Source organism: Oncorhynchus mykiss, chromosome 11 (assembly GCF_013265735.2).
Source record: "Oncorhynchus mykiss isolate Arlee chromosome 11, USDA_OmykA_1.1, whole genome shotgun sequence".
NCBI classification, from domain to species: Eukaryota; Metazoa; Chordata; class Actinopteri; order Salmoniformes; family Salmonidae; genus Oncorhynchus; species Oncorhynchus mykiss.
This window is the reverse complement of record NC_048575.1, coordinates 18,344,845-18,354,844: the sequence shown is the minus strand read 5'-3', so window position 1 is coordinate 18,354,844 and position 10,000 is coordinate 18,344,845. Positions and strand designations below refer to the sequence as shown.

General features: G+C 45.2%; 1 protein-coding gene across 2 annotated transcripts in view; it reads left to right on the top strand.

The window, feature by feature from the left end:
* Window positions 1–10,000, top strand: part of zfhx4 (zinc finger homeobox 4) — a 130,123-nt gene that overhangs the window by 10,170 nt on the left and 109,953 nt on the right. The window lies entirely within an intron of this gene.

The following is a 10,000-nucleotide window of genomic DNA, read 5'->3' as shown; positions in this document are numbered from 1 at the left end:
GGGAGAGAGAGAGAGGGAGAGTGAGTGGGAGTGGGAGAGAGAGTAGGAGAGATAGGGAGAGGGAGAGAGAGTGGGAGAGAGAGAGGGAGAGAGTGGGAGAGAGAGAGAAAGGGAGAAAAGGAGAGCGAGTAGGAGTGGGAGAGATAGAGGGAGAGAGAGAGAGGGAGAGAGAGAGTGGGAGAGAGAGAGGGAGAGAGTGGGAGAGAGAGAGGGAGAGCGAGAGAAAGGGAGAGAGGGAGAGAGAGAAAGGGAGCGCGAGTGGGAGAGAGAGTAGGAGAGAGAGAGAAAGGGAGAGAGATGGATAGGGAGAGAGAATGGGAGAGAGAGAGAGAGAGAGAGAGAGAAAGGGAGAGAGAGAGGGATAGAGAGAGATAGAGAGAGAGGGAGAGAGAGAGAGAAAGGGAGAGAGGGAGAGAGAGAGAAAGGGAGAGTGAGTGGGAGAGAGAGTAGGAGAGATAGAGAGAGGGAGAGAGGGAGAGGGAGAGAGAGAGGGAGAGAGTGGGAGAGAGAGAGAGAGAAAGGGAGAAAAGGAGAGCGAGTGGGAGTGGGAGAGATAGAGGGAGAGAGAGGGAGAGAGAGAGTGTGAGAGAGAGAGGGAGAGAGAGAGTGGGAGAGAGAGAGGGAGAGAGTGGGAGAGAGAGAGGGAGAGCAAGAGAAAGGGAGAGAGGGAGAGAGAGAGAAAGGGAGCGCGAGTGGGAGAGAGAGTAGGAGAGAGAGAAAGGGAGAGAGATGGATAGGGAGAGAGGGGGTCGGTCGGTTGGTTGGATTAAGTCTCCTCACAATGAGTCATGTTTACACACGTTTCGCTTGTGCTGGAATTTGCATATGCAAAACACTCCCTGGCAGCATCGCTTCCTCATCTGCTGTGTGCGCGTGTGTGTGACAGAAGTGTGTGTGACAGCTTGTAAGCTTGCGGGCGTATGGTAGTGATGTGAGTGTGTGTGTGTTGGTGATGGCAGTGTGTGTATGGGAGGGGATGACAAGAAAACAATATGTTTATGATAGCTCTGTGTGTGTGTGTGTGTGTGTGTGTGTGTGTGTGTGTGTGTGTGTGTCTCATCCATATGTGGTTATCGTTCAGCGCAGCTACATTCTTTAATTTGTTTCTGATTAATTGTCCAGATTCAGACTCTGATAAACAGACAGTCAGACAGACAGACGGTCAGACAGACAGACTGTCAGACAGACAGACAGTCAGACAGTCAGACAGACAGACTGTCAGACAGGATGTTTCCCTAGGAACTTATAAACACATTTCTTGTATCTCCCTTTACCCAATGACCCTAGATATTTAAAACCACTCCTGTCTCAAACAGACAAATGCCTTCTGCAATCATCTGTTGTTTGCTATAGCCATAGTCTGAGAGAGAAAAAGAGAGAGTAGATAGAGAGAGAGAGAGAGAGTGGAGAGAGAAAGAGAGAGAGAGTGGATAGAGAGAGGGTGGATAGAGAGAGAGAGAGAGAGAGTGGATAGGGAGAGAGAGTGGATAGAGAAAGAGAGAGAGAGAGTGGATAGAGAGAGGGTGGATAGAGAAAGAGAGAGAGAGTGGATAGAGAGAGGGTGGATAGAGAAAGAGAGAGAGAGTGGATAGAGAGAGACAGTGGATAGAGAGAGAGAGAGTGGATAGAGAGAGAGAGTGGATAGAGAAAGAGAGAGTGGATAGAGAGAGAGGGTGGATAGAGAGAGAGAGAGAGTGGATAGGGAGAGAGAGTGGATAGAGAGAGAGAGAGAGTCGATAGAGAGAGAGAGAGAGAGAGGGAGACAGAGAGAGAGAGAGAGCGAGGGAGAGGGAGAGAGAGAGTGGATAGAGAGAAAGTGGATATATATAGAGAGAGTGAATAAAGAGAGAGAGTGGATCGAGAGAGAGAGAGTGAGTGGATAGAGAGAGAGAGTGGATCGAGGGAGAGAGAGAGTGGATCGAGAGAGAGAGAGAGTGGATCGAGAGAGAGAGAGAGAGAGAGTGGAGGGAGGAGGTAGGTGCTATAAAATGTACTTCGTTGATCCTGTTTTTTGACAGAAAGGTAAACTGATAAAATTGCCTTTTAGAGGCAGGAATGAAGGTTTATACAAGTGTGAAAGCATAGGAAAAGGATTAGAATGGTTTTGCATAATGCCTGCCTGGTGGTTGAATGGGGCATTGAATGGTTGACTGAGTGACAGAGATGAAAGGGAGATGAAATGCTCTCTCTTTCCCTCTTTCCATTCTCTCTCGTTTTACTCCCTCTCTCTGGCCTCCCTCGCCGGGTAGATGATGTTTGTCGAAGGGTAGGAGAACAACAAGCTCAGGCTCATATTTCCTGTCTGTCTGTCTGTCTGTCTGTCTGTCTGTCTGTCTGTCTGTGTGTCTGTGTGTCTGTCTGTGTGTCTGTCTGTGTGTGTGTGTGTGTGTGTGTGTGTGTGTGTGTGTGTGTGTGTGTGTGTGTAATATGTATGATAATAGGTCTGGCAAGGTAAACTGTGCTTCTGTAAGCCTCTATTCAGAACAACCCTAGCAGTGGCATGGGGAGGAGAGGACTGGAGGTCTCTGTTTGTTGAAAAGGGAGTGGTGGACTGTTATGGATCAACTTGAAAGCTACTTTTCATTTAGATTATTTTTTATATTTTATGGAGAGAATGTTGTTTTAAGCTGAAGTTGTGGATGTATGTTTTGGGATGACAGGTGTTCTAGCATGCATATGCATGTGTACTTGTGTGTGAATGAAACAGAAAGAGAGGGGTAGCAGGGGGGCGTCGTGTGACTCGTGAGTGACGCTGTGAGTTCCATACGGACTCGATTTCGGAACGCGGCGAGACGTGTCATCGGAATTCCATCTGGCGTATGGAAATGATCGGTGGGGCGAAACACAGAATGCCACAAAGGGTGTTATGGCCTGTTTTTGTTTTTCTATCGTTCGCCAGGAACCTCTTTCACTCTTTCTCTGACCTTTTACACATCTCTCGCTTTTCATATGCTAATGAGAAACGGAGGAGAGGAAACATGGTGAGGCTGAGTGGTGGAGGACAAAGAGAGGCCTTTCTCTCTCTCTCTCTCTCTCTCTCTCCCTCTCTCTCTCTCTCTCATTCTCTCTCTCTCTCTCTCTCTCTCTCTCTCTCTCTCTCTCTCTCTCTCTCTCTCTCTCCCCCTCTCTCTCTTTTGCTCTCTCTCCCTCTCTTGTTCTCTCTCCCCTCTCTCTCTCTCTCTCTCTCTCTCTCTCTATCTCTCTCTCGTTCTCTCGTTCTCTCTCATTCTCTCTCTCTCTCTCTCTCGTTCTCTCTCTCTCTCTCTCTCTCTCTCTCCCCCTCTCTCTTTCGCTCTCTCTCCCTCTCTTGTTCTCTCTCCCCTCTCTCTCTCCCTCTCTCTTTCGCCTACTCTCCCTCCTGTTCCTTCTCCCGTTCTCTCTCTCACTCTCTCTTTCGCTCTCTCCCTCTCACTCCCTTTCTCTTTCACTCTCTCTCCACTCTCTCTTTCTCCCCCATCTCTCCACTCTCTCTCTCTCTCTCTCTCTCTCTCTCTCTCTCGCTCTCTCTCTCTCTCTCTCTCTCTCTCTCTCTCTCTCTCTCTCTCTCTCTCTCTCTCTCTCTTTCTCTCTCTCCCTCTCTCTTTCGCTCTCTCTCCCCCTCTCTCTTTCGCCTACTCTCCCTCCTATTCCTTCTCCCGTTCTCTCTCCACTCTCTCTTTCTCCCCCATCTCTCCACTCTCTCTCTCTCTCTCTCTCTCTCTCTCTCTCTCTCCCCCCACTGCTCTGTCGTCTTACAGGCAGTGAAGTCTTGTGTCTGGCATGGTGAGGAGACTAATAAAGTTACTATGATCCTCTCCTCAACAGTCAACACACACACACACACACACACACACACACACACACACACACGAACACACATGCACAAGCACGGTCTGTCCCGTATTTGCCTGTCCAAAATGACGTGGACAGAGTTGTTATGGGAAGGTCCATGTTATCAGGAGGAAATGTCATTTGTGTTCTCATTGAAAACCTTCATTATTCAGCGCTGCTATCTAAATGTTTTTGTTGCTGTTGGTTCAGCGCCAGTCAAGATTGTGTTACTCTGCGTTTCTGTCTCTTTCTCTCTCTCTCTCTCTCTCTCTCTCTCTCTCTCTCTCTCTCTCTCTGTATCTTCCTCTCTCTCGCACGCACGCTCTCTCTCTCTGTCTCTTCCTCTGTCTCTTCTCTGTCTCTCTCTCTCTTTCTCTCTGTCCCTCTCTCTCTGTCTCTTTAGCTCTCTCTCTCTCTGTGTCTCTTGCTCTCTCTCTCTCTTGCTCTCCCGCTCTCTCTCGGTTAATTTAGGAAAAAAAGGGGGATTTTTCTTTTCTCTCTGTTCTCTCGTTTCTCAGGCTCTGAAAGGCTATTTTGCAAGAGGTATCTGACACAGGGTATTAAGGATGGAAAAACAGAAATATTTAATATACAATATTATGTTTTTTTTTCATAGCGGGGGAAAACAACCCAACATTGTCTGTGTGTGGGTGTGTGTGGGTGGGTGGGTGTGTGTGGGTGGGTGCGTGTGGGTGGGTGGGTGTGTGTGGGTGTGTGTGGGTGGGTGTGGGTGGGTGCGTTTGGGTGGGAGGGTGGGTGGGTGTGTGTGTGGTGGTGTGTGTGGGTGTTTGTGTGTGGGTGGGTGCGTGTGGGTGGGTGGGTGGGTTTGTGTCTGGGTGCGTGTGGGTGCGTGTGGGTGGGAGGGAGGGAGGGAGGGAGGGTGGGTGGGTGTGTGTGTGGGTGGGTGGGTGTGTGTGTGTGTGGGTGGGTGCGTGTGGGTGGGAGGGAGGGTGGGTGGGAGGGTGGGTAAGGCTGAGTGGGTGGGTGTGGGTGGGTGGGTAGGTGGTTTGGGAGGGTGGGTGTCGGTGGGTGGGTGGGTGGGAGCACGCATATGTTAGTAGTTTGGCTCTGTACTTGATTTGTAAGACCCTGTGGGTCTTAGATGCTTGTCATTAGCAGGTTCAGGTCAAATAGAGTCTCCCCCATCCTTCTCTCTCTCTCTCTCTCTCTCTCTCTCTCCCTCTCTCTCGCTCTCTCACTCTCTCTCCCTCTCTCTCTCTCTATCTCTCTCTCTCTCACTCTCTCTCTCTCTATATATATATATATATATATATGATGTAAACTCAGCTGTTCTCGGATTTTCCTGGTTCTCAGCCATCCAGCTCCCGTAACTCGGGAAAGTAGGAGGAGAGGAAAGAAGAGGAGGAGGAGAGGAGAAGGAGAGGAAGACGGAGAGGAGGAGGAGAGGAGAGGGAAAGGAGTTGAGAGGGCAGTGGGTGCGAAGAGTTTTCTACGAATCAGGGCTAGCGATCTAAACAAAGAAAGTTTTTCCTGTGCTCCGACGCCTGAATGGAGAGAGGGGCTTTCACTTTAAAGCTGCCAGGTTAACATCTCCAATATATGTTCTACAGTCATATATCTTGTTAGTGTGTTAGGAGAGTCCTTTAGAGATTGATGGTCACTGGTAATGTTTTGTATTGTTGTTAGGATGCATGCTGCATGTTGTGAATCTCCAGGTCGTCATTGTGAAGGTGATTGTGTTTTCAATAGACCGAATATGATTTTTCAACGCCGATACCGAAACCGATTATTGGAGGACCAAAAACGCCGATACCGATTAATCTGCCAATTTATTTATTTGTAATATTGACAATTACAACAATACTGAATGAACACTTATTTTAACTTAATATAATACATCAATAAAATCAATCAAGCTTCAAATAAATAATGAAACATGTTCAATTTGGTTTAAATAATGCAAAAACAAAGTGTTGGAGAAGAAAGTAAAAGTGCAATATGTACTATGTAAGAAAGCTAACGTTTAAGTTCCTTGCTCAGAACATGAGAACATATGAAAGCTGGTGGTTCCTTTTAACATGAGTCTTCAATATTCCCAGGTAAGAAGTTTTAGGTTGTAGTTATTATAGGAATTATAGGACTATTTCCCTCTATACCATTTGTATTTCATTAACCTTTGACTATTGGATGTTCTTATAGGCACTTTAGTATTGCCAGTGTAACAGTATAGCTTCCGTCCCTCAAACCAGGAACACAACGACAACAGCCAACCTCGAAGCAGCGTTACCCATGCAGAGCAAGGGAAACAACCACAGGCTCAGAGCGAGTGACGTTTGAAACGCTATTAGCACGCGCTAAGTAGCCAGCCATTTCACTTCAGTTACACCAGCCTCATCTCGGGAGTTGATAGGCTTAAAGTCATAAACAGAGCAATGCTTGACGCACAACGAAGAGCTGCTGGCAAAACGCACGAAAGTGCTGTTTGAATGAATGTTTACGCGCCTGCTTCTGCCTACCACCGCTCAGTCAGATACTTAGATACTTGTATGCTTGTATGCTCAGTCAGATTATATGCAACGCAGGACACGCTAGATAATATCTAGTAATATCATCAACCATGTTTAGTTAACTAGTGATTATGATTGATTGATTGTTTTTTATAAGATAAGTTTAATGCTAGCTAGCAACTTACCTTGGCTTACTGCATTCGCGTAACAGGCAGTCTCCTTGTGGAGTGCAACGAGAGAGAGGCAGGTCGTTATTGCGTTGGATTAGTTAACTGTAAGGTTGCAAGATTGGATCCCCTGAGCTGACACGCTGAAAATCTGTCATTCTGCCCCTGAACAAAGCAGTTAACCCACCGTTCCTAGGCCGTCATTGAAAATAAGAATGTGTTCTTAACTGACTTGTCTAGTTAAATAAAGATTAAATAAAGGTGTATAAAAATAAAAATCGGCAAAATCTGCCCTAATTGTTATGAAAACTTGAAAATCTGCCCTAATTAATCGGCCATTCCGATTAATCGGTCGACCTCTAGTTTTCAATAACCTACCTGGATTTAAAAAGATAATAAATGAATGTGTTGGTGGAAAGCAGCTGGAGATGTGGGAAGAGGACAATGTTGCTGTTGTGGCTGTTTTATTACCAGGGTAAAGGAAACTGTAGAAACGATGACATCTTTCTATTCTAAGGTCTTTCTAAATTCATTAACTATTTCTCTCAGATCCCCTCCAGATTTTTGACAAGTTCAAGGAAGCCATTCTGCTGAAAAGTCAACGTCTCGACAAAAGGGAATAAAATCACCTACGTTTGGCTGTGCTGTTTAGACGTTCTCATCACCACACAGAAGGGATGGCTGTCAAGACCAAGAGGTGGTAGTGGGGCTAGGAGGAGTGTAGACACAAGGTTTACCTTGAGGGATGCTGCTGGTCAGATGAGCTCTGTGTGTCTGACTGACCCATTGTTGGCCACAAATAAATAGCACAAGCATTATGCTACACCCGCCATAACATCTGCTAAATATGTGTATGTGACCAATAACATTTGATTTGACAAGCATCTCTATGGCTACCTGTCATTTGAAATGATCTGTCTGTCCATTCTCCTGCTCCCTCATCTGTTCACCTCCTCTCCTCCTCTCTCCTCCTCTCTCCTGCTCCCTCACCTGTTCTCCTCTATCTCTATCATCGGTGTTTGTATTCCAGATGTGTTGTGACTAGCGCTGTGTGTATATGATGGTATGAGGGTATATACTGTATCTGTGTTTGTATTCCAGATGTGTTGTGACTAGCGCTGTGTGTATATGATGGTATGAGGGTATATACTGTATCTGTGTTTGTATTCCAGATGTGTTGTGACTAGCGCTGTGTGTATATGATGGTATGAGGGTATATACTGTATCTGTGTTTGTATTCCAGATGTGTTGTGACTAGCGCTGTGTGTATATGATGGTATGAGGGTATATACTGTATCTGTGTTTGTATTCCAGATGTGTTGTGACTAGCGCTATGTGTATATGCAGACTTCCTGCTGGTGATTTATTGTGTTTGTAACAAGGCCATTGCTAAGCCTCGTTAGGGAATAAGAGGCTCATTAAATATGCATGAGCTGTGACTAAAACAAACACAGTAATGAGATCTGTCCTCATGAATATGCAAGAGTGTAATTAACTATCCCTTGGAGAGGGAAAGAGGGGGCAAGAGAAGTGTGTATCAACAGGGTGTGAGGTGTTTTCACTCACAGTATGTAGGCTACTAGGGTTACTACTAAGTTTACTACTGGGTTACTACTAGGTTACTACTCGGGTTACTACTGGTTTACTACTAGGTTACTACTAGGGTTACTGCTGGGTTACTACTAGGTTACTACTAGGTTTACTACTGGGTTACTACTAGGGTTACTACTGGGTTACTACTGGTACTGGGTTACTAGTAGGGTTATTGCTGGGTTACTACTGGGTTACTACTTGGTTACTACTGGGTTACTACTAGGGTTACTACTGGGTTACTACTAGGTTACTACTAGGGTTACTACTGGGTTACTACTAGGTTACTACTGGGTTACTACTAGGTTACTACTAGGTGTACTACTGGGTTACTACTAGGGTTACTACTAGGTTTACTACTGGGTTACTACTAGGTTACTACTCGGGTTACTACTGGGTTACTACTAGGTTACTACTAGGGTTACTGCTGGGTTACTACTAGGTTACTACTAGGTTTACTACTGGGTTACTACTAGGGTTACTACTGGGTTACTAGTAGGGTTATTGCTGGGTTACTACTGGGTTACTACTTGGTTACTACTGGGTTACTACTAGGGTTACTACTGGGTTACTACTAGGTTACTACTAGGGTTACTACTGGGTTACTACTAGGTTACTACTGGGTTACTACTAGGTTACTACTAGGTTTACTACTGGGTTACTACTAGGGTTACTACTAGGTTTACTACTGGGTTACTACTAGGTTACTACTCGGGTTACTACTGGGTTACTACTAGGTTACTACTAGGGTTACTGCTGGGTTACTACTGGGTTATTACTAGGGTTACTACTGGGTTACTAACGGGTTACTACTGGGTTACTACTAGGGTTACTACTGGGTTACTACTAGGTTTACTACTGGGTTTCTACTAGGTTACTACTGGGTTACTACTAGGTTACTACTGGGTTACTACTATGTTTACTACTGGGTTAATACTAGGGTTACTACTAGGTTTACTACTAGGGTTATTACTGGGTTTACTACTGGGTTACTACTAGGTTACTACTAGGGTTACTACTGGGTTACTTCTTGGTTACTACTGAGTTACTACTAGGGTTACTACTGGGTTACTACTAGGTTACTACTAGGGTTACTACTGGGTTACTACTAGGTTACTAATAGGGTTACTACTAGGTTACTACTAGGGTTACTTCTTGGTTACTACTGGGTTACTACTAGGTTACTACTAGGGTTACTACTAGGTTACTAATAGGGTTACTACTAGGTTTACTACTGGGTTACTACTAGGTTACTACTAGGGTTACTACTAGGTTACTAATAGGGTTACTACTAGGTTACTACTAGGGTTACCACTAGGTTACTAATAGGGTTACTACTAGGTTACTACTGGGTTACTACTAGGTTACTAATAGGGTTACTAATAGGTTACTAATAGGGTTACTACTAGGTTTACTACTGGGTTACTACTAGGTTACTACTAGGGTTACTACTAGGTTACTAATAGGGTTACTACTAGGTTACTACTAGGGTTACTACTAGGTTACTAATAGGGTTACTACTAGGTTACTACTGGGTTACTACTAGGTTACTAATATGGTTACTACTAGGTTACTACTAGGGTTACTACTAGGTTACTAATAGGGTTACTACTAGGTTTACTACTGGGTTACTACTAGGTTACTAATAGGGTTACTACTGGGTTACTACTGGGTTACTACTAGGGTTACTACTGGGTTACTACTGGGTTACTACTAGGTTACTACTAGGGTTACTACTGGGTTACTACTAGGGTTACTACTGGGTTACTAGTAGGGTTATTGCTGGGTTACTACTGGGTTACTACTGGGTTACTACTGGGTTACTACTAGGGTTACTACTGGGTTACTACTAGGTTACTACTAGGGTTACTACTAGGTTACTACTGGGTTACTAATAGGTTACTACTGGGTTACTGATCATGTTTAATATTGTGCCTATGTTTCAGGCTCACTGTGAGGGGAGGA